The sequence below is a fragment of the Lissotriton helveticus genome, chromosome 7 (genome assembly GCF_964261635.1).
Source record: "Lissotriton helveticus chromosome 7, aLisHel1.1, whole genome shotgun sequence".
Classification (NCBI taxonomy): Eukaryota; Metazoa; Chordata; class Amphibia; order Caudata; family Salamandridae; genus Lissotriton; species Lissotriton helveticus.
In genome coordinates, this window is record NC_136068.1 from 1,034,174,792 (window position 1) to 1,034,199,336 (window position 24,545).

The 24,545-nt window shown below is 45.6% G+C and overlaps 1 protein-coding gene and 1 non-coding gene across 2 annotated transcripts in view; both read left to right on the forward strand.

Moving 5' to 3' along the window:
- Positions 1-4,232: 4,232 nt before the first annotated feature.
- The window catches only part of NOTUM (notum, palmitoleoyl-protein carboxylesterase), a 155,273-nt gene continuing 134,960 nt past the window's right edge, over positions 4,233-24,545 (forward strand). Inside the window, exon 1 of the mRNA XM_078653789.1 lies at positions 4,233-4,622. The gene's annotated coding sequence lies outside the window, so the exon portion shown is untranslated. The remainder of the gene's footprint in view (positions 4,623-24,545) is intronic.
- On the forward strand, positions 6,930-7,039 carry LOC144771215 (U6 spliceosomal RNA). The gene has a single exon (XR_013599171.1). It is a non-coding gene; the product is annotated as a U6 spliceosomal RNA (small nuclear RNA).

A 24,545-nucleotide genomic window follows, 5' to 3' on the forward strand; every position in this document is an offset into this window, starting at 1 on the left:
AGCAAGACTGGCACGCGGGGCTCCAATTTGGCCATGCTCAAGTGCAAGGGGGCTCACTATTTTTTATCAATCCCAGGATCCAAAACAGACCAAAAGGGTAGGGGAGACCATGTCATTCTGCCCAAAGCTCAAGGAAGCGCATGCTTTCCAGTGGGCAACTTAAGAGTCTTTTTTGGCCTACAGACCACAGGGTCCACTTTTAATTCACGAAGATGGCACCCCACTTACAAAATTTCAGTTTGGCAAGGTTCGGCATTGGCACTTGGGGCAGCAGGTTTGGATCCATCTCAATTCGGTACCCATTCTTTTAGGATTGGGGCAGCCACTGAGGCCATGGCTAGAGGCCTGTCAGGCAGGAGGTACAGTGGATCGGTCGTTGGTCTTCTGATTGTTACAATCGATATGTGCGTTTACACATACTCTGACGTATGTTATGTCTAATGACAGTGTTTCTGTTTTCACAGTTTGCATGTCCTGTGCCGCAGGAAGGAAGCTTACCATCATGTGCTGATTGCCAGAGCCTTGCCCAATCCAGGTCCCCACCTGGGGGCGGCCAGGTCGAATAGAAGTTTGGATAGTAGGTCATTTGGCCATGAACAGGTTGAAACATCATTTTTTCACAGGCATCTATGAAGACAGGGCCCGTGAGGCAGGTTTCTATGTATCATTGCATGGGCAAGGAGGTTTGCACCCCGGTGGGGGGTTCTGCTAGCTAAGACTCACATGCCCCCGCCATGGTAATTGTGCATCTGGGGGCAATGACCTGGCGCATTTGAGCAGGAAGGGCGTAGTTGAGGCACTGATCACAGGGATAGGATGGTTGGGAAAGAAGTGCCCCCAGGCGGTAATGGCATGGTCCCACATCATTCCCAGGTTCCAATGGCGGGGTGAGTCAGTTTGGGCTTTGAACCACTCAGTTAAAAGAATTAATAAAAGGATTGATAAGTTGTTTAGGACTCCAAGGCTTCAAACCATTGCGCATGGGTGCATCCAGGGGGAGAGGGTTTTTCTGCAGGATGGAGTTCACCTCTCAAAACTGGGCAATGCAATGTTCATAGAGAACTTTCTAGCATGATTGGCAGGGATGAGACACAGGGCATGTCCTTCGAGCGTCTCTGAGGTGAGGGGGGAGGCAGATAGTTGGTCAACTATCCTGTCCTGTGGCGGTAAGGTCATGATTGGTGGGCATTTTTACCATCTTTAGTAGGCATCACCATTGTTAATGGGGACGCCTGAGGGGGACAGTGGTCTCTCATAGAACTCCAGGGGCAGTTTATGACCTGTAGGCTGGAGGGTGCGGGTGGGAAGTTCCGCTTCTGGCAGGCCTTTGGGCCAATCCCCGCACAGGCGCATGTTCGTCAAGTTTGCATAATGCACAGTTCCTTGGAGGTAGTATTTGAGGGTGTGGGGGTGCCCAAGAGAAGTGATCTTCTGGGCAACAGGGCCTCCTGTGCAAGGTCACTCTGGTAAGCGGGGTGGACCTAGCATATAGCTGGACCAGTCCTGACCTTGCTTGTAGGCTCATTCAGGGTACGCAGAAAACAACATTTACATAATTTAGTTTTAGTACTGAAGGAGGTTTTTTTTTCTGCGTATTGTAAATATTAAAAAATTCTATGCCTCTGGGAAAAGTGGGGTTGGTTTGGGGTTCCCAAGGGGCCATTGATGGGGAAGGAATGTCATCTTGGGAGAAGCGGACTCTGCAATACCTGGCCATATGAAGGCTGCTCTCCATAGCTACCACTTAGAGAGCTTTCTATGGCTGCATAAGACCACTAAAATCACCATATGGGTTGATTGGTTTAGTGCAAAGTGCTTCACTTAAATAAGTGTGCACCATATACTAAGTCAGCCCACATATGTGCTCTGAAGAAATATTACCCCGCACACTTTTGGAGAACCTAAAGTTGTGGAATGTTTTATCAGTACCCCTTCAGAACTGCCTGCGAGTCCAAAGGATTTTAGCCCATGTCGCTGAAAAAGTCAGAGTGTAAACTGCACATTACACAGGTCCAGCCCATTTGTCTACAATTTAATATTGCCCAAACTTCCTGGCAGGGCTTTAAGTGGGATGACAAAACTGGGGGGTCTCTTAAGGGGGCGTGGCCAATGTAAATAAGGGCGTGGCTTAAAAACAAGTAAGCTAAAAATTTGTGCTTAGCATAGTGTGCCACCCGACTGGTATTTTGGTGTTTCTGTCATTGCTTTCAGGATATATGATACAACAAGTAACATCATACCTCAAGTCAGGACTATTGACTTTGTCAATGGTTGTTAGTTGCGTAAGATAAATAAGCAGCAACTATGAGTTGTATTAATATTGAAAAAGCTTCCACTTAAAGCCCTGGTGACACCACGACAATGTTGCTGTTCCTGAGTTTCAAAAAGAGAAGGGAAATCGAGAGAGAAAATGACTCTCTTTAAAGGATTTCCCTTCCCCTATAACGTTCGAAAAAAATACGGACCGCCTGTGCCAGGGTACAAAACAGAGCCCGATAGAGACCCGTTTCGAGGCCTCCTTAAAAAAACTGCTGATGCTCAGACCCGGTGAAACCCGGCCCACTTAAAGCCCTGCTACCTGGACAGAACTAGATTAGCTTGCTGAGTTCACTCAAACGGTTCACTGTGGGACAAATTGGAAATGTTTCTCCAGTGGCAATTTGGTTTCCATTTTGGCCCTGATAATCAAGGATTGCTCTAGGGCCCAGACAAAAGGCTTCCATTCATTGCTGACCACCTCCCTGTGTGAGGGAAGCTAGACATGCTACTGTCAAGCAATAGATGTGTTTTATGTCTAAAGGAAGCTTGCACTGCTGCTACCGGGGTGTAAAGCACTAACTACTTAAAAAGACACATGCACCACAAATACAACTGAACTCATTAGACAGAAAGTCACAAACATCTGTGACACAACGACTGCACGATGCAAAGAACTAAGTATCCAGCAGTAGTGGGCATCCATAGAGATTCGGTTTGGGTTATTCCACACTGGGACCCAGTGTATTAAGAGCCATTTACAAACTAGGATATGCAATTCACACACTAACTGGTTTGAAAATAGGTAGGTAGTTCATGTGGCATTCTATATACCAATTGGTGGCATCACAAATTGCACATTTTGAGGGGGCCGCACAAATGACTTGCCTAATGAATATTAATCAGGCAGGTCGCAATGTACGACCCCTGTGAATGGAGAGGTGGTGGCCTGAAAGGGACAGCAAGCAGACTACCATCTTTACATTTGCTTTTCCAAAGGGAATTGTTTTTATAACGCGGCCAGTACCCATTAAAGGGAAAGGTACAGCTTTAAAAAAAATACAAAAACATAAGGATTCCCATCTGGGAACACAGTGGGTGGAGCAGGTAGTGGTCCAGGGTCAACTTCTCCACAAGGATACCCAACATGATTCATAATAGTGGAAACTGTTCCCTGGGACGCCTTTGTTTTCACCAACCCATTGAGTCGTAACTTGTCAATGGTAACTATCATTGGAAGTCGCATTACGGAATGATGCTCCTTTCACGCCCCCAAATGATTCTCAAAATGTGTTTTCAAAGACTAAAAATCTTCTCGAGCCCACAAAAGTGCCTTACTGCATGGACCAACATCATTTTGTGGCCACAAACTCTTAGTAATGCACTGCTCAACAACAATATGGTTTAGTAAACTGGCCCTAAAATCCTAGACTCGCGGCTGGGTAAAGAAGACCTTGCCATTTAACACCACCACTGACGGTTCTCGTTAAAATGAATGGAACAGTCACCCTTTTCATTACACATGTCTATGTTTGTAATAAAACTGAAGTACCTTTAACTCCGCCAATAATGCCTGCAGCATCGGGAGGCGGTTCCAAACAACACTCTTAAATGATTGACACTAAATGCGTACTGTACAATCCTGGGTGAGGGGGGCGCCCAAGTAACTGAAGTAAGAACAGATATATAATGTCCCCCTCCTGACTGGGTGCAGAAGCTTTTGGGCGCCCCACTGGGCGAGACACTTGATCGCATTCTGGGAAGCCTCTGAACGGAAACCGATGCTCTGGTTTAATCTGTGCCCTGGGGAGAGGGATCAGGGTCCCCTTTGAAAAGCTTTTTAAGCCTCCAATTACCGCTCAATCAGCCGCAGAGGGCTGTGGGCGGGGTTGCGCTGATGACTTTAACAGGGCCTTAATGAGCAAATGAGGGGGGTGATAGAAAGGGTTAATGTTTCCCCCTAATCCACCCCCAAATCTCCTCCCCCTGTTCGCTGCGCCTAGAAGCGGGTCTGTCCGGGCGCTGCTTCCCTGGGAGCACCTGCTGAACTCTGACATAGGGTTAGTATCAGGGCCCCTTCCCATTACAAACCCCATACCTAGGCCGGCCTTTGGGCTGGTTCTCTCCCGAGCTGGACCCAGCGTTCATCACATTCAGTAGGACTGAGAAGAGCAACGCAGCACGTGAAGTTCATTCTGTCCCGTAACAGACCCGCGTGAAAATAAAGCACCGATGACCAGTTCACGAGGGAGGAAACGTCAAGCCTGGAACACAAGTGGCAGCCCCAGGAAGCACCACGTTCCCGCTGAACCAGATCGCCGGAGCCATTTACAACCGAGGCCGTACCCAGGCCGCAGGAGTCCCAGGTAAGATACTCGGGGCGGGCAGTACTTACGTCTGGAGAGGGCCCTCTGCCTTTGTCCCGCCTGCCACTGGAGGATGTGTGCGCCCAGTGCGACTCAATGCCGCTTCGAGTAATGTAAAATAGCAATGGCTTCTGGGAGTTGTAGTCCGAGTTCATCTCAGTGAAACTCAATGGGTGCAAGTGTTCCCATACATTGAGTGCTGAAGTGAAAACTGAACCAAGGATGCTGCGCCCTGTGACACGGGCGCGTTTTGGAACATTAGTTGTGAGGGATATGGAATGGTGGGAGAACTGGAAGGCGGTGGTGCTCCAGGATACAAGGAGGAAGAGAAGGGAATGGCATTTGGAGTAGAATGGAACTGGTATTCCCGGTAGGCTGGAAGAGCGCGCTGCGCAGGATTCTGCGACGCACTGAGCACGCGACGCTCTAATGTTCAGGGCCTCTGCGAGGACTGAGTATGTGGTGCTCAGAGGGGTGGACGGGAATGTGCGACTGTTTACTCTGCAATGTCCATAGGATCAGGGCTGGGGTTGTTCGGAATATTATGGGGTGCCTTTCGATGTATTTAAAGGCTTCAAGGTGCCAAATGTTATGGGGCGCCAGTATGTGGTGCAGAGCATTAAGGGATGCCTAGGGCATTTAAAGGGTATCTGATGCTCAGAGTGTTATAGGATGCCGGTGGGACTTGAGGCGTGTGTTCTGGGAAGCCGGGAGGAGGTCACGATTATTTTGGGACGCCCCAGGGTTTTAGGGTGTTTGTGATGTTCTAGTACTGCGGTCTGTCGGAGGGAGCGGGAGGGTATGTAATGAATGCTGAGCGGTATTAAGCGATGCTAGGAGCAGAAGTACGAGCTATGCTCGAATATTATGGGATGCCTTTAGGATTGCTAGGTGTCGAATGTTACGGGAGGCCCGGGTGTGTTGCTGAATATAATGGGATGCCTAGTGGATTGGCCAGCTTTGATGCTATATTTATGGGTGCCCTGGTGATTGAAGGTGTCTGTGGAGCGCCTCTTTTTAAGTGGAGCAAAGTTCAGAGACCCTTCTCGCCCAGGAAGGAAGGAGAGTGTATATTTCAAGGGTTTCGGGTCTCCATTTCCTAAATAAACAAGGCTCTCCAACTGTGGAGATGCTCTGCAGTGTTTATTTTTTTAACCCTGACTTAAATTCCGTCTGTCGCGCAGGAGTTCCCTCTTCCCCATGTGGAGGTCAGTCTCAGCCCCTCTGTCCGCTCGGGGCTATCGGGGGAAGGTTTGCACTCTTCCTTCCTTCCACTAGTATTACGGAGGCGTGTTTAACCCCTTGACAGCAGCCTGCTCTGGTCGCTGCAGTCTCACCCTTCACCCCTAAATAGCAGTGCGCATCCCTGCTTAGGAAGACCTCATTAACAGTCCCGCGCTAATGAGGTGTCCATGGAATTTCTAAAGGCCGCCCTGTCTCTATCCTAGTCACTTCAGTGTCTGGGTCTCCTTCCTCTCGCCACTGGAATGCAGGCGTTACACTTCCACTGTCCTCTCCTCCTGTCTTGTGCCGAAAGGGATCCCACTTGCTTTGGCACACAGCCCACATACAAAGTCCTACTAGCATCTCATTCTACATGTACTTGACAGTGCCAGGGTTCGGGGTTTCGCGTAACTCTGGAACTCTATACGAGAGGGATTGCACACTCTTTGACCCAGGGCCTGCTGACCTTCAGGAGACTTCTCAAGACCTGGCTGTTAGAGCAGTAGCAGCTCCCCCCCACACACCCCCCTCCGCGCCTTGTGACCCTCATGGGTGAGTAGCGCGCTTCACAAATGATTGATTGAGTTGAAGCAGAGAAAAAGGGCAAGTCAAACTAAAATTCTTGAATCCGTATCCTTCCACAACTGCTTCATGAGACAGACCCAACACAGCAACAGTATTCACTGTCGCCTACGAGGGCACGCTCAGGGCACAGGACATGTCCTGGACCTCCTGTTTTCAGTGACAAGCGAAGGCCTCCAAGCACACACTAGATTAGAGTGACACCAGGGCCAAATGGTCGGGGTACGAGTTTTATATGCAGGTAGGCACTTGTCAAGGGCACAAGCCTGTATACCAGGCAGGGGATATTTCCATACCAAGAGGACGTCACCAAACTAAGACACACCGCCAGTGGAAATGCTCATTAGCGCTCATTTTAGCCCTTCGTTAAATCTATAAGGTGCTAGAGAAGAGGGCCCACTCAATGAAAGCTTGTCTTGATATAGTTAAAACGGTGCCCACTACAGAGGAAACGCACTAAAACGGACCTTTTAGTGGTGAACTCTGAACTGCCCCTGAGTTGTGCTTGCTTCGTGGGCACATATACTTAAATTTGAATGATACAGAGAGAATCAGGGGCATAGCCCCTGAGCAAGGATGACACACAAGTTCTTGAAGAATTCAATTTTTTTTAGTGCGGGGAGGTTTGGCAAGCATTAACTGATGCCAGGGTAATGAGTGGGCAGGTGATCGTATACACCCCTAGGGGTGCTCAGATGGTTGGTGTTCAGGGGCTGCAAGTACACCGCAGAAAAAATGGTAGACAGGTGGCATACAGGGAACCTATAACAATCTTTGACCGAAGTGCACCATATGAAACTCAAAAGATGGCATTGGTTGCCTGGTGTTCTAAAAAGTGCATATGTGACAAATTGCTCTTTGCTGCTCCATAGTTAGCAATGAGCTAAAGGTTGTCTCCTTGAATGCAGCAGGAATAAAGAATAGTTGGGAGAAGCTGCAATTCCTAAGCTCCCTCAAAGCGGAAGTGATCTGCCTCCAGGAAAATGGTGTGATAGGGAATTTCAGTGTGACGATTATTTTACTCTTGACTGTAAAGTTAGACCCTCTAGGAGGGGACACGCTATGGGGAGAATAGCATTTCTCCTGTCCAATAGATTAAAATGAAGTATGACTGCTACAGAGATTCCTCTGATTTATTTATGGCGGTAACTTTGTTCCATCCTGGCAGAGAGCGCGGTGCATCTCTTTTTTTTTTTATTAGGTAAATTCTTATATTCTGCTTGATGCATCCTATGATGATCTAATGCATAACTTTTTTTTTTCCTTTATCAAAAACCATCAGGAGAAGGATCAGGTTCCCCATGTAGTTTCGGTAGGGGATCTAAATTGCAATATATCCAATTATGCTCCTAACCAATAACTGATAAGAGAGGGTTGCTTCTATTTGATCAATTGAAACGTAATGACTGGATTGCGAATGGGAGAATCCCTTCAGACTTTCCTGCACAATACACAGGTAACTCTTCAAGGGGAGGTGCAACTTTTGATTATGTGGTGGTCGGCTGCTCTTCTTTCTATTTATTGGGTAATTTGAAGGTAGTGGATGCCCCATTAGTGATCATAGTTTGCTGATCTTCTCCCTGGCTTAAGTATGTCCTCTACCTGTTCCTGAAGATATGATGGGTTCTCATCCAAATTTGACAAAAAAAACAGAAAGGACACAGTGTGACTATAGAAGGACTACTGAGTTAAAGGGCAAATTAGAAAACACACTAGAAAATTTAAATGTCTGGGTGGGCGATGAACAGAAACGTTTTTTGATATTTATGAAGCAGTTAACGGTTAATCAAAAACCATCCAAGAGTAACTTTATCCCATGCCCATCCAGATTCTATTGCTCAATAGAGAAATAAACAACATGTGGTATATTCCCCTGAGAGGGACTCTATGGTGTCACTATTAAAGAGGAGCAGAAGTAGGCTTAACATAGAGGAATGTGACTGGCTATGGGTAGATCTGAGAGATTTATATCACACAAGAGGAGAGATAAAGGGCATTGGTGGGCTCACGCCTGCCCTTAATTACTTATCAAACCACAAAGTGGTGTGGCATCCTTGGATTACGCTATAACCCCAGTAGGCTAATTAGTGAAACATAAAGAAGGATGTACTGACATCCCTGCTACAGCTACCTACTTTACTCCCAGTTTCTAGGCAATTTCGAGAATTGGACGAGGATAGCTCGCTCAAGTTATGTGACATGCTTCATCATTTGCCACCTCGCCCCACCCTGGTAAAATGGTACTACCAGGGTGGACTCGGGCTGTGCCTGACCTGAGGGAGTTCTTTGATATTTCATATTTTTTCTGGATAATGCTATGATCCAGTTTGCTGGTTACAAAAGCCTTAGGATAAACCAACAGTCGCGACCGGCATGACTCGCGGGTGGGGCGCACTGGGGGTCGCATGGGGGGGTTAATTAAAAAAATAAAATAACCTTACCTTCTTGGGTCCTGCATCGTCTCTGCTCCTGACCTGCTCTCCTGCCTCTGGCAGGAGCAGGAAGCCCACAGCCTCCCTTCCCTCCCCAAAGCCAATGGCAGCATTGTGATAGGTCGGGACGGCACCCAGTCACGTGCCTATGGGAGGCCATTTTCTCCATGTAGGTTTCTTTGCAGCCTACATGGAGAAAGGGCAGAGTGCGCATGACTGGTTTGGGCGGCCCCAGAGGGCTGACCAAGCAGTCAGCGCCCTCGGCAGTGGGCAAGCCACTCCTCCCCTGCCCTAGAGCAGACCTGCCCCCCAACTAAACCCTTCTATTTTCTTGCAGTGCGAGAAGCAGAAACATAAAATGGTAGTTATTATCATTTTATATTTCTGCTTCTCACACTGCGAGAAAGCAGTGGGGCAACGCTTCTCCGCCCTAAATGAGGAGCCGCCCCTTTAAAACCACAAAGGTGTCCTTTATTTAGATGATATTCTTGGTTTATTAAAAAATTACCAACGGGTAAATACAGGAGGCACTAATCGGTGTAATGACCTATATGCGTCACTGTATGGAAATACACATTCATGACAACATTTTTCTGCCTTTTGTTAGCCTATGTAGCAATGTTTTACATAAAGGGATGATTAATTTGTCAATAGGAGCACAAAGAAAGGGAGGACGAGCTGTTCTTTATTTATTTATTTATTTTAAATGCACGTATCTACCGGAAGTAGAACAAGATACCTCCATATGACAGTACTGTGGTGAAACTTGAGTTTGCATAAACAATTTTGTCATATTTCTCCTAGTGACCACCTGTCCAAGGATCCCGCACGATCCCCTGGCTGTATTTTATTACAAACGTTATTGAAAGCAAAATCACAGTTCATTTCCCCGTTTGCATATGTAAACCCTTCATATTTACATCATTATCTACACCAGGTGATGCATGCCTAACCTTAACAGAGACACAAGACATCATCGTCCTACCACCATCTAGACATGTTCCTGGGTATCCCAACTTATGCCTCGAGTGAGATCATAATAGATTCCTGTGATACCTCTTTGGTCTAGGCCCAGCCTCTCCACCCAATGACGAGGTGGGAACTTCCTTGGGGGAGTACCCCACCCACCCCCATCACATCCCCCCTCGGGGTGTGCCCTGTGCAAGGAGCCCGTCTGCCCGGATACCCATCCCTGACCCATCACTTCTCCCTCCCCCCCCTCCCAAGGGCCAATGCTAGGCATGCCCATTGCACATGCGCAGGTGGTTGGCCATAAGGTCCAGGTGCCAGTAGTCGCTCACAACCCCCACATCCCTGTATCCTTTCAACGTGGGTGGCTGGTGACCCTGCTGTCGTGTAAATGTAAGGAAAGGTACTGCCTAATTGACATTACCTGCTATAGGTCAGCATAGTTCATCTACTACCTTCTCCCCTCCCCCTGCCAAATTGGACCGCTCCTCTACCAAGGGTGATGCACGAGCCAGGCCAAAATATTCTTAATGAACATATAATTTCCAACCTTAGAAAGGTGCACACCATCCTGCAAGAAAACACTCCCCTGAGGGATCGACCACAATCTAGGTGATCACATTTTTTTTGCTAGTTTTATTATTTACTCGCTTTACCGAACGGTTCATGGCACAGATCGGTTTACCACCCCTCCACTCTTGGGATAATGTGTCACCATGCCATGACCGCCTGCTGGAACTTTCGAGCCAGAAACCCAGTTCAGTTATCAACCTCTCCAACAGCTGGAGACGTCCAACATGCACCAAGTCGTTGCCACACAAATACAGTATGATGACACTGGGGTGCGTGACCCTCTTGGTTATCATCATGTCCAAAGCAGTCCTCAGCTGGGCCAGCTGCAATCCCCCTTGGCCATGAAATTGCAGGCTGTAACCTGCTTGCAGCGCTCTGTTTGCAAAGTCGCCTGCAAGATATTTCTCCTTAGCACGGCGGACCTAGGAATGGCCTAGAACCTGAACATCTGTGATCCTGGTCACCTCCGCGTGGACAGGGGCCGCCAAGACTTCCAGACAATTGTGTGACTCAATACACCCACAATCTGAACATGTGGGACAGAAGGAAAGTGGGATCAAGAATCTGGTACCACAGTCATAACCTATGCAGTATCACATAACGGTTGTAACAATCCGAAGACCATCTAACAATCCTCTGCACTGCTACGCCTGGGAGCCCCATTACTGCTGCCGCTGTTACCACCCCAATCCTAAAGGAGCGAGACCCAAACTCCAAGGAATCGTAGCCCTCCACCTGTAGGACACTGTTAAGGATTCTGCAAAATTGGTATCTGGTCAGGGGGTCCCATCAGCATGGACCAGTAAGACCCCCCCCTGACTGTGGCCAGACAAAAACACCTTCAGTTTCTTAACTGGGCAGCATGAATTATCTGGGGCTCTTTTTAGCAAGATGTGGTCGCCCCTCCCAGCTTTGTCAGTCTTGGACCTGGGAATATTAATCTCCAAGGAGCCATACCCATCCAACCAATGGACGTCTGCAAACTGCAATCCCCCCCTAAAGTCCTTCTTTTTCCTGGCCACCAGTTCACACACCTGGAAAGCACCAAAAAAGGTGAGGGTAAATGCCGCCTTAAACAGACTGACTTTCCTCAAGAACCCACAGACTGCCCCCAATTACTTCAATATTGCTGTTAGTTTGCCCCTGTCAATGGGATGCCTGGTATCTGGCGTAAAATCTTCCAGGCGCCCCAACCCTTCACCGTCCTCTGAACTAGGAAGGACCTGGTCCTGTCAGGGTACCCGAGCATCTTTGCAAAAAAGGAAATCGCTGCTATGTGACACCCGATGCAGCCACAAAATGCCCCTCACTCTTCAGGGCCACCAAAAACCCATAATTGAGGCTCAGTTAAACCAAGAGCCATTCTCCCATCACCTTAAGAAGTCACAGTAAGCACAGAACGCCCCTTCGTAAGCCCGCCTGGTCCTAGGGCCGTGGTTCCCAAACTGTGCGCCGCGGCTCCCTGGTGCGCCGTTAAGAGTTGCCAGGGACGCCGCGGCACGATTTGGGCAACATGCATAGTGGGGCTGCAGGGGCTCTTAGAAGGGGTGAAAATTAGCAAGGCCTCATTAACATGTAAATGGTCTTTAAAAGACCTGTCAAGTGCTCGGGTGCGGCTGTGTGTGCACCCGGGATGCCGTCTCATCCTGGGCTGCCACACACGACGGGGAGGGGGAGGAGGGGGGTCGAGGTCAGGGGCTGAATCTCTGAGTCCAATGGGTGTTGCGAGCTTTGTGCATATGTGAACTTTTCTGACCTTTACTGGTTGTCTGGAATGCTGCACTTTACTTTATTTATTGATGAGTCAGAGTGCACAGGGGCAGGTATGGACCGAAGGGGTAGTCAGGGCTATGGGGGCAGGCACGGACAGAAGGGTAGTCTGAGGGCACGATGGAAGCAGGCATGAACACTAGAAGCAGACTAAGGGCGAAAGTGTATTTTGTTTAAAAAACATCTTCAAATGTGCGTTTACAGACAGGGCCTTCGTCATTTTTCTAAACTATTCTAGACCAAACCCAGTAGAACTCTCGGATGGTCCTTGAAAGGGGAAGGCATTCAAATATTACTGAAACATCAGTATGGTCACTGGCTTCAATACAGTCTCCCACGCCTGAGTTCACAACGCATTTACATTCTCGATGAGAGAAAAGGTATCAGCGCATAAAACAAAAGTTTGTTTTTCCCCTTTTACAACTGTTATCTTTTTATTTTGTTACAAATATGATTAAATACCTTCATTGCATCCCAATTAATTTAAGGAAAACAGGAAGTACTCCCGAAGTCGGGCTTACATCCCAACCCACCCGTCCACCGGTAAAAAAATGGAGGGGAGCCACGGCCAACTGCCAATTAGATCAAGGGAGCCACGGGTCACAAAAGTTTGGGAACCACTGTCCTAGGGGATAAGCTGGCTGCCACAAAGTCTGGTAAACTGGGGCACCAATCTGCCACAGATGGTCCGGGAATGACGTAGGTGAAGCTGCTGCTGCTGGGTGATGGAACCTGAAACCCTGCACCTTGAAACAAGACAATGCATCAGCTGCGTTGTTCAAGATGCCTGGCACATGCTTGGCCCTAAATAATACATTCATCCTCGGGCTTGCCAACTCAATCTCCTTCAGAAGCCACAAAATAATTTTGCGCATTGGACATTGTTTATTAATGCACTCCACCACAGCCATATTGTCAGACCAGAACACAACTGACTGGTTGCAGAATTGATCTGCCAAATAGAGAGGGCTACCCAAATAGGTAACGACTTTTAAAGACTTGGTGGCTGCAACATTAAAAAGGAGGATTTGACTGTATTTGAAAAAACTACATTTGATACCTATGGGATCACCCTTTCTGCCTCATCTTCACATGACAAGGCTGAATGCACCTGGTTAAAACATTGGACGAAGCTAACCGATTTTTGGAGTCTTACAGACATCAGTCTCTTGACGTCCATCAAATGAGCCGTCACAGCAACCGGTCTGCCAGACAAGGGAGCATTGGAGATCAAGAAAGACAAAATAGATGCTCTACAAGAATTGGAGAAGTTCCAGAAGAAGGAAGCAGAATGCCTAGGGGACATCGGCGATGCCACAGGCAAATCGGAAACTTTGAGTCTGTTTCTGGTGCAAAGTACTGTCAATTATTCCTGGGTATCACACATAAGACCTACTTAGAAGAGCAGGGGGGAGCCTCATGGGACTCTTGGGATACTTGATGACCACGGACTAGTCTAGGGGAGATGAGTTTAAAGTTATGTTTGAGTGGGGACTGTAGGGTGGGAAGAACAGTTCTGCTGAGGATGGGCTTCCCATGGCTAAAAGGGAAACATTTTCAATGATCCTATCAGGTGGGGGATAAACCATCCCAAGAACACCTTACTTAGACAGTTGAGAGCAATTCCTAGTGCACCCAAGAGCAGAAGAATGACTGTCTCTGGTGGCAGAGGGAAAGGCTAAGGTGGGGGGATAACCAACAAAGTGTTCACAGGCCTGATGCATATACTTATCGGTAGGGAGGATAATTAGCTTAGATGAGAAGGGACTCAAATGTTTGACAAAAAAAGACAATACTAAACCTATTAAAAGAAGATAAATGGAATATATGCCTCGTTCAATAGACCTACATTGTGAAATCCGATTTGGCCAGACTAAAATCTAGATTTTTCCCAATCATTTGTTATGCTCACACACATCCAAATCAGCGGGAGTAGCTTTCTAATGTAGTAGCTCTTGGGGCTCAAATGATCCTTTGCAGACGAGGCTGGAAAATGTCAGGAGTGGTAGCACAAGTCGAGGGCTGTACCTATACCATATTGTCAATCTACCCTCCTAGCTCTGGACAATAACACTTCTTCAAAGCCAACCTATCGACAGTTTTTAAAGCAGCAGATTGGGATGCTATTATAGAAGGGGGTTGTAACTTAGTAACGGATATGATAGATGGCATTCCATTTATGATGGGGTGGGGCAACCAGTGGGTAATTTAGGGCATGGCTAGAGGAAGTGGGGCTGATTAACACACAGTGCTATACATGATGATTAATATGATTACACCTACTACTTCCTCATACATAAAACTGTATGCATACAATCGGTGTAGGATTGTCAACCATATCTGATAACACTCATGTACTGGCCTGCAAAATTCCCAACTACAGACCACTGCTGGCAACTTAATGATTTCCTCCTCCATGACCATACTGTAAAGGAAATGCTGTCAACTGCCATTAAGGAACATATAGAGAATGCACACCCAGAGACTCCTGCCGCCATGGTATGGGATATTCTTAAAACAATTATATGGGGAATATTTATATCCGAAACTGCTCACATTAAAAAAGGTAAGGATTGCCAAGACAGCAAACATTGGATCGCAACTCATTAGCCTAGAAAAAGAAGACCAATAAGGTGTGGCGTTGGTTCTCAACATTATGGGTCCACCTCAAGGCTTTCGATAGATAAAGCAGAGCATATCCTTCTACGAATTAGCTCAAAAGTTATTATTCAATTAATAAGAAGGCCGGGGAACCACTAGCCTCAACTCGGAGCATGTATAACAAAGGACAGGTTAACGGTCTTACTCTCCCCAACAGGTGATTAGATAACAGAATACATCAAAATATCTAGGACCTTTTTGTCTTCCCTAAAAAAGAAAAATTCTCTACGCTAAAGAGGAGGGAAATGCATTACAGATGGAAGCCTATTTTGAAACCAATCTAAAACCAAGCCTGCCCATGGATAAAATTGCAGCACTCAAATAGCCTATCTCTGTGGAGGAAGTTATAATGGCAATAGTTAAGAGTATGCACGGCGCCTGGGCCAGATGGGTATACGACAGTCTTTTGTCCAGGTCTGGCTTTTTTTTTTTTTTTGTGAGGTTTTGTTTTTAAGTTTCTGGAATATAAGCCCAGTAACTCCCTCGATGAGGGATGTAGTGATTATAGTGTTTCCTAAGTAGAGCCAAGATCAGCAGATCTGCTCTTCATACAGGTCCATATCACTTTTGAACATGGACTCCAAGATATTTACAATTATATTAGCTGTGCACCTTATCAAACTCATGCTGGATATGGCTGACCTGGTTCAGTCTAGTTTTAATCCTCAGTGGCAACGTGGGGATAATACTATAAAAAACTCATTCACATTATAGAACGCGCCAAAAGAAAATGACAAATACCATACTGTACTCACTTGATGCAGAAAAAGGATTTGATATAGTGGACTGGTCATTTGTGTCGGAGGTTTTGTGTAGAATAAGCTTTGGAAACACTTTCTTACATGGGTATTAGTAAGATATGCCTCTCTACAGGCCTCCAACAAAGTTACATGATGTTTGGTCAACACCCATGAGGATTTAGAGGGTACCAGAGAAGGCTGCCCCTTAAGCCCACTTATCGTTGCACTAACTCTGGGACCGTTGACGAAAGCAGTGGGGAGCAGATGGAACATCAAGGGTGTGGAGTGGAGGTTAAAAAAGTGTAACCTGACAATTTTCACAGATCTTATGATGACCCTGGATCATCCCGAGCAATTGCTACCTCCACTGTTGGAGTAAATTCAGAGACACAGAACAGTATCAGGATTTAAAATTAATATAACCGAGTCAGAAGCTTTGATTCTGTCTCAGCAGCAAAGACAACTATTGTTACTATAAGATCTGATCTCTCTGAATTGTAATGCCAAGTCTGTCACATACCCTGGAGATTCAATTGGGCCACATCATGCAGTAAATATGAATTAAGCTTGTTTGCTCACATAGACAAAGAAAAACCTACTGGCTTGGCAGGGTGGCGACTTTGAAGATAAATATTCTTCCTTAGGTTTTATACCTATTTCAGACCGTTGGTTTGGCCTTGCCCTTCACGATTCTAAAACCATTGCAAGTAGCTAACAATAACTTCATTTGGTTGGAAAGACCACTAGGATATCAAGCAAGATTTGCAACTACCCACTACAGCAAGGTCTGAGACATCTGGTTGAACGGGGGAACCCAGAAACATTGAAACACTGGTTCCTAATAGATGATTGCATTGTGGCCATACCACTCTGGCAGGTACCATGGTGGTCAACATGCACCAACGACATCAGGATTTTACTTTCACCCTGTCACCAGGGTTACCCTGTCAATCTGGGATCGAGTGATTGGGGGAAGTGGGTTGTGTTTGTTCCCTTTGCCTTTCACACCCATCTACATGAATTCAGATTTTACACCAGCCATCTCCCCAAAGGCATTCCTAAATTGGAGGTGTAACAAGTGTACCATGATAGGCTTACTAGTCAAGAAAGGCTAGATCAAACCCTTTATAGATCTTAAACACATGTATATTCTGGCAGATGTCGATGGATTCGCATATGGACAGGTCTGACATGGATCACGATTCAATATTGTGGTAAAAAATATAGTTGACAGAAATATTTTGTCAAATATGTATATACTTTATAATGGTAAGTAAAAAAAATATTGTCTAACAACATACAAAAATATACTTTTTTTAAAAAAAATACATTTTAAAGTAGAAAATCTTAAATATAATATATAACATTAAAATAATGTCAATTAAATAACACCACTAATATTTTATACAATATATACTTATATAAAAACACGTGTGTGTGTGGTTATATAGGCATATATAAATATAGTGTAATACAAATATAAAAAAAATATATTTTATGAATTGTATTTTTTAAATATTTGAAATGTACGACTATAAAAAAAATATATAATAATATACATCCTTCTCACACACCTTGTTATCACTCGTCCAAGAAAGTTGGTGCTTGCTGGAAAGTTTTAGCATTTATTCACTGAACATGCTCGTACTACCCTGACACATTTCGGCTGTATCACAGCCTTGTTCAGAGCTAGCGAGGCACCATTTTGTTCCCATATTTACATTGCAATGACCCGTGACATCATCCTGAAAATTAAAGGTGACTTGCATTCCTATCGTGCTGCTGTCCGACATGATCATATATTAAAATTAAATATTTGTGCCGCTTGAAATCATATAAAATTCATTAAAACTATTACAAGGCATAACGTTAGCTTTTACCCATTTTCAAAACACCCTATTACCAAATTCAATGTCTGGAAAGCATAAAGGCATGTTATGCTTTTATAATGATTTTAATTAACTTTATGTGATTTCAAGTGGCACAAACATTTAATTTTAATTTTAATATGTGATTGTGTCTGATAGTAGTACGATAAAAGTCTAAGTCCGCCTTTTTAATGATGATATCACGGATCATTGCAATGTAAATATGCGAACAAAATGGCACCTCCCTAACTGTGAACAAGGATATGATACAGCCAAAACGAGCCTGAGTAGCATGAGCACTTTCAGTGAATAAATGCTAAAACTTTCAAACAACCATCGGACTTCCTTGTACATACGAATGATAACAAGGCGTGTTAGAAGAATTTCTAGCGGACAAGCTGAATCTGCACAGACGACATGCCCTTTGGCCAGGTGAATGGTGACAGCCAGAAAAACACGGAGAGAGAAAGAGATATAGCATTAAAATATACACAATTCAATTACAAAATATATTAGTTTTGCTCAAAAATTCTATATTAAAAATTTTAAATCCCTGGGTGGCCCTCCTGCCGGAACTTGAATGGGCGTTGAATATCACGCCTCTGGTTGTCCGGATGAAGGCTGATCTTAAAAAGTGGCAAACCCTTGCCCTCAACCCCCTAGGGAGAAGCGCACTTTTTAAAATGATGGTCCTCCCCCGTTTACTTTACATTCTACAAAACACCTCCATCCCCCTCGGTTTCGCGAACTTGATGGATTCCTGTCCTGATTCCTCTGGGGGGCGGACGTCTGTGGATATCCCTGGCGCACACCCGCATCCCCCCCCCTTCGATGGGGGCTTAGGGGTGACCCACCTCTACCTCTATTACCTTGCCACTAAGCTAATTGTCATCCACGACTGGTATACAGGCAGCTGGTCCGACCCAGCATACCATGTGGAGCTTGAGGCTACGGACTTTCCACAGCTCCAAGCATTCCTATATGGCAGCCCAGTGCCACAGACCTTGGCGCCAATCACTAGAACGGTCCTCGTGAACAACGGCCCTGCGTTTTGATAAATTGCGCGCTCGATGGGAGCACAGGGTGGGCCCCTTGGAAGAGGCGGACTGAAGGGATGCCCTTATGGCGCCCAGAACCATGACCACGTCCTCCAGGCTACGCCTGGTGCCGATGCACTACCTACATGCGGTGTACCTCACCCCGGAGCGACTCTTCCATGCCCGCTTGCGACCCTCCCCAGACTGCCCGAAATGAGGTTCATCCCCCGCTGATTTTTACCACATGGTGTGGCTTTGCCCGGTGGTGGTGAGGTTCTGGAGGTGGGTGGAGCGGGAACTCACACAAGCCCTGGGATGGGAGGTCCCCCATGACCCACTGCGGATGCTGCTTGGGGTCTTTGATGGCCTGGGTGGTTCCAGGATGGACAGGCGCCTGCTGGGGACGGCGGTGGCTGTGGCCAAAAGAGACATAGCGAGGTACTGGTCGAGTGCCGCAGCACCGGCTGTGAAGGGGTGGAGGACGGGGGTTGACTGGTGTGGCACCCAGGAGGAGGCCCTGTTCGAAGCCCGAGGCTCTCCAGAATTATTCCACAAAATATGGGGGAAATAGTTCAACATGATTCCGCCATGATTTTCGATGTACCGCTGTTATGTTCCGCTGTTACTGTAATACAAGCTGAGCTGCTGGACTGGAATGGACTGACCCTGCCTATATGTCTTACTGACTCTGATCCGACGTATGTGTTGATTCACGAGCTGCAACCAATTAATTTCTTTTGCTGTTTCATATACTCAATAAAGTTGATTATCCCCCAAAAAATTTATCCCACAAACACATTTACTAAAAATACTATAATCCTTTAAAAAAAAAAAAAACAATAGTAAACAAACTAATGCTATAAAATATCTTTAACCAATATTAGGAACAGTATTGGAGTCTGGGAATATTAGATAAAATGTTCCCACTCTAGTTTACGCAATTGCAGGGAAAGTGTTGGACTTCAAAGGGGTTAGATTTACTATTCCAACTCTAGTCTAAGCATCATTGGGGAAAGTGCTTCACTTCAAACGCATTACATATATGAATAACCGTATTAATGTAGAAAAAATATTCAAGCGTTTAATATAAACATTATTAAAACATATATTTTTATCCTTCCTCAACCGGGTATGGATAAGGTACTGACGCAATCTGAATGGAAGCAGGCATCAGACTATTACCCAGCTTCAAATGTATTTGTGTGCTACCATAACACGAATCAGACACGTGTCGGCTGTCCTTGCAGCCTTGCTCGCTGATAGTGAGGCACCATATTGCTCATGTATTTACAAAAATGGCATGTGATGTCTTTACGAGCAGTGAAAACAGACTTTGTTAAAATATCTCAAATAATTGTATTGGCATATCATCATAAATCGTTGACTGCATGAATTAAATTATACATACATTCATGCAGTTTTTTAAAAACGAATATGTGTGTATATTATCACTCGTGTTTATTCAATATATTTTGCTATGATGCCAAATGTATGCTGCGCTGTGATGCCAAATTTATGCTGCACGTGGCATGTGCTTTTCTGTCTGGAACCTCCTCTTCACTGACTGGACCAAAACCTCAGTACTTCTGAACTGTTCTGTGTCCACCCTAAGTTTCCTCCGTGAAACTCAATTGGTACCTGGATTTCTAGCACTAAGTGTGATGTAGATCTAAAAAAGCTCGGGGTGTTGACGTGGGCCTAGGCAGAGCAAGGACAATCTGGTTATCTTAGTAAATTTTACTTTTAAGTGTACTTGCTTACTTATTAATAAATTCCTTTTTCTAAAGCCAAATACTGCCTGGACATTCAAGTTATTAAAGAGATATTCTATTCGGAGTTTCCACCTTCCTCTTCTGGAGTAGGCCTTCATTGCTCACTCTACCTGCTCTGAAAGAGAGCAGTGTTAAAAGTGAGTACTTTCTTGGAGTGCCACAATATTGTGTCTGTGGGACACCCGTGATAAATGACACAAGTCATACTAGCAGCTATTGGCCTGTATCCTTTGATTTCCAAGGATTCCTAGTAAAGGCCTCGCACATACCCTCAGGGTCATTGTTGCGAAGTGGTCCATGCCATGTAACATCTTGAAGCAGACCTGGTTTTTAGCCTACACCAGGGTGTATGATGGTATGCTAGAGCAATTGTGTATATTAGATGGAAAACTACAAATGCAACTTGCTTCTGGCTAAAAAAAATTAGGGCAGTTGGCAAATGCCACGCATGCAACGTGCCTCTTGGTAGCAGTGAAAGGGGTGAACTGTTCCCTGTAGCCCAATCGCACAGACTAGTAGCTGGTGAGAAGAGAATACTCCAATTGTACTCTGGCGGTGCAGAAACGGATAAACAAGGCACTGCACTTGCACCTCCCTTGCACAGTCTAGACTCTAGAGCAACGTGTTTGTAAATAAAGCACTAGTTTTGATATTTAATCAGGCTGAAGGGAAGTTTACACAAAGAAAGGGAAGTGCTCACATTGAAAACGCGGCAGGAAGGTCCAGGTTGCTTTTGATGGCCTTGCCGAGGAGAGGGATTTCAGGGGCATGTGACTTGAAGCCAGAGACCACGAACAGGAAACCGATGTTGGCACCTAAAAGGGAGAACTGAGTGCCTTCCTGGGCAGTAATGGGTGAGCTGCCATCATTCTTGTGATGGTGGACAAGTCTATAGGGATCTCGGGCAAAAACCTGGGAGGACTGAGCTCCTAAAAGGCAGGGGGGGGGGTCTCTTCCTAGAAAGTCTCTTTTTATAAGAGCTGAAAATATGTGCAGCAGAGGATGTTAGCAGGGAGTCCAGTGCTCCCTCCTACTTGTTTTAAATGTATGACACCTGCAATGTGTTCCCAAACTCACTATTTTTCAGGCAACATTTGCTTTGTACCTCAAGCGGAAATTGGCACAGATTTGTTGAAGGCAATATTGACATGGGTAATTAATACATATAGGTAGACGGTTGCAGTTTTCTGTTCCCGACACTTTTTAGGAGTTTTCAGGTGTTGATTCAATTGAACTAACTGAAGTAAACCAGTACTACAACTCCCAGAGTTGGTAAACAAAAACCCAGAACAGGAGCACTGAGTTCTAGAAACGTGCAGTACGCCCTCTTTTTAACCATAATCATAGCATGATGATGCAGCCATGATACTTTAGTCCCAATATCGGTGCTTGTGTCAGCAAGTAGTCATCTTGGAAGTAGTTAAAGTAGGTCTTACTTGAGATACTAGATATTTCACAACACATTTGCTTGACTGAATATTGTTTCAAAATACAGAAAGTACCTATTTTCCTTACCCTGATGGTGTTTCATTAAAAAGTATTTTAGCACAAGCTAAGCAAAATTCAAATGCTGCTTGATTTGACAATGGTCGAGATTGTATTGCACAGCATTATTATGTGTTGCCTTTTTCAGTGTAAACGTTTAATACAACTGTACTCGTGCTAGGTGACATTTGGTTATCCCTGAGAGAACTGTTAGTGATATGGGGCCTATCGAACAACAATTTTTTCTCTGGGTTGTGTTTTACAAATAGCGTGATACTGTGTGGTAGTCAAGGAGAGCGGACCATGTGGAAATAACAGGCATGGCATGGGATGGGTGAGGTGCCCCTATGGAAGTAAAGTGGAGAGTGGGAAGCATAAACTGAAACAGTATGAGCTCATAAATACCCCTCAAGAGTACAGAGATGGTGATTCTGGGCTGGCAGAATGGCTGGTTATGGGACAAGGTGGGCTTTGCTAAGACCAGCGAGGGCCAGCAGTGTGGCTGGTCCCATTTGTCTGAAAGGTCCCACTTGCTGGTCTTTTGAAAGTTCACACTTTCATATACCTCATCTATGTAGAAGACGCCTGTAACTACCCAGTGGCATAATGCGAAGTGATGGGGACTCCCTGCAGAATATTAAGAGGGGCTCCTAAGTCTCCCATATCTCACAGATATTCATTTCACTTAGGCTGAATGGAGGCCCCCTGACAGTTCGGGGGCCCGCGGCAGGGTTGGAGGCCAACCTGCGCCACAGGGGCTGGAGGAGCTTGCATTACGCCCCTGGAACTACCTCCAGTATTAGGATGCAATCTTGGGTCTGTCACCAAGTGGCAAACTTCCTGGAGGTTAAGCCAAGAAGCAGAAGAATCTGATGTGCTTGCAGAGCTATGACGCAAATATGCTCTTGGGCCCCAAGGTGCCTTCACCGCTCCAATTCTTATCTCGAAGGTAGACTTAGTCAAGGTCACAGAGGACTGAAGGCTCCACACAGTACAGCTTACGTACTGTCCCATTCTTCTTTTTTTGTGCTATCTTCATCATGGCAGTCAAATGTTAAGGGCACATTTAGGCTCCGGTCAGGCACCCATCCTCTCCCACTGATGCTTCACCATCAACTCTGAACACCAGTGCTGTAATATTGAACAATGTTATGGAGCACCAATTTAGCACTGTTTAGCTTGTCCTTCCTACCCATAAAACATTGGTGAATCCCACTCTCAAAATGCTTTTAGGTAGCTTAATAGTGGTGTACAGCTCCTTGAAATAACCCAGAGGTACATACGTGCAGCAAGTCCAATTAGTGGTGTGGTGTGTTGTGACCAAGGGGTAGAATAAAACGAAGGACAAAAAAACGGAAGAAAACCTTAATGAAAAGACTGCAGACTCAAACCACATAGGTGGTATGTAGGATAATCTGATGTTTTAACAACACCACACCCATCTCCATTGCAGATCAGTTGTACAGAGTATGAGGCTAAGTGTATTGGTGGGGTTGACTTGGAGAGGAGCGGTGACCTACGTTGAGACAGTGTAATGTCTCCATTAACTAAGCAGGTGTTCACCACAGTGGTATGGGAGCACTTAGTGTTTTGTAAAATACCCCTCACACACCAAAAGGCCCCTTGGTGTCATGCTTCATCATAGGGGTCTTCGCACCCCTCTAACGGAATGCGGCGTGCTACGACCTACGACTACGCGTTGACGGACACATGAGGTACTGTCCATTAACATGACAGGTTTAACCTCGCACTTCACTTCTTTTAATAGTACCAGCCCGGGGTTATGAATTAAAAAAAATTCTAATATACCCACGAGCCAGGTATTTTTTAATCTTTTCACTAAAATCCCACCACTCACATAAAATATCCCCAATCACATGCACCACATATAGTCATAACTAAAAGTGCTCCCGCGTAGTCGTAGGTCGTAGCACGCCGCATTCCGTTAGAGGGGTACGAAGACCCCTATGATGAAGGATGACACCAAGGGGCCTTTTGGTGTGTGAGGGGTATTTTACAAAACACTAAGTGCTCCCATACCACTGTGGTGAACACTTCCCTAACACCCCTAGTTGGATTCCTTTTGTTTATGCAACTAAGTCTGTGGAGTAAGAATCCTTCTCTATTACTCTACCTCCCCCCTCCTGTTTATTTGTCCATTAACTAAGCCCCATGATGATTTGAGCAGGTTTTGATGCTTCAACCATCGGCTTAGGGTGGATGTGCCCATCAGAATATCCAAGTGCCATTCTGCACCTCATTTTCTCATTCGGAGGGTCCAGTATTGAACTTTTTATCAGTTTTCTGACTGGTGCTTTCCATGCTTTGGATATTTCTCCTCAACAGAGTGCTGGACTGGCAAGTGCTCCTGTGCTAGCTAGTTACCATTGAAATGTACATCACCTAGGACAGGAAACTGCATTATTCATGTTTGGTTCCCTCCGAATGTTTGAGGAGAACTTTATGACTGAGCTGTCACTTGTGGTCTGGCCTAGTGCTGCTGTTTCTAAATATTAGCTGATTGTTTGGCTTATTCTCAGTATACCTTTTGACCTGAAAGAGTTCTGTACACGTGCAGTAAAAGGCTGTTAACTCGAGGCAGGTATCTTTTGCTGTCTTTCCCTGAAGAACTAAAGTATACACTATGGGACATCTGATTGCTGCAACAGGAACAGAGAAGGATATGCAATGTATGGCATAAGAAGAATCTGCCCAGTTTCAGCCCAGAGCCTTGGTCCATAAAGACTGCAGAGAGCGGAGCCCACCAACTCTTTGGTGTGTATCAATACTCAAACTATGTGCTGCAATTA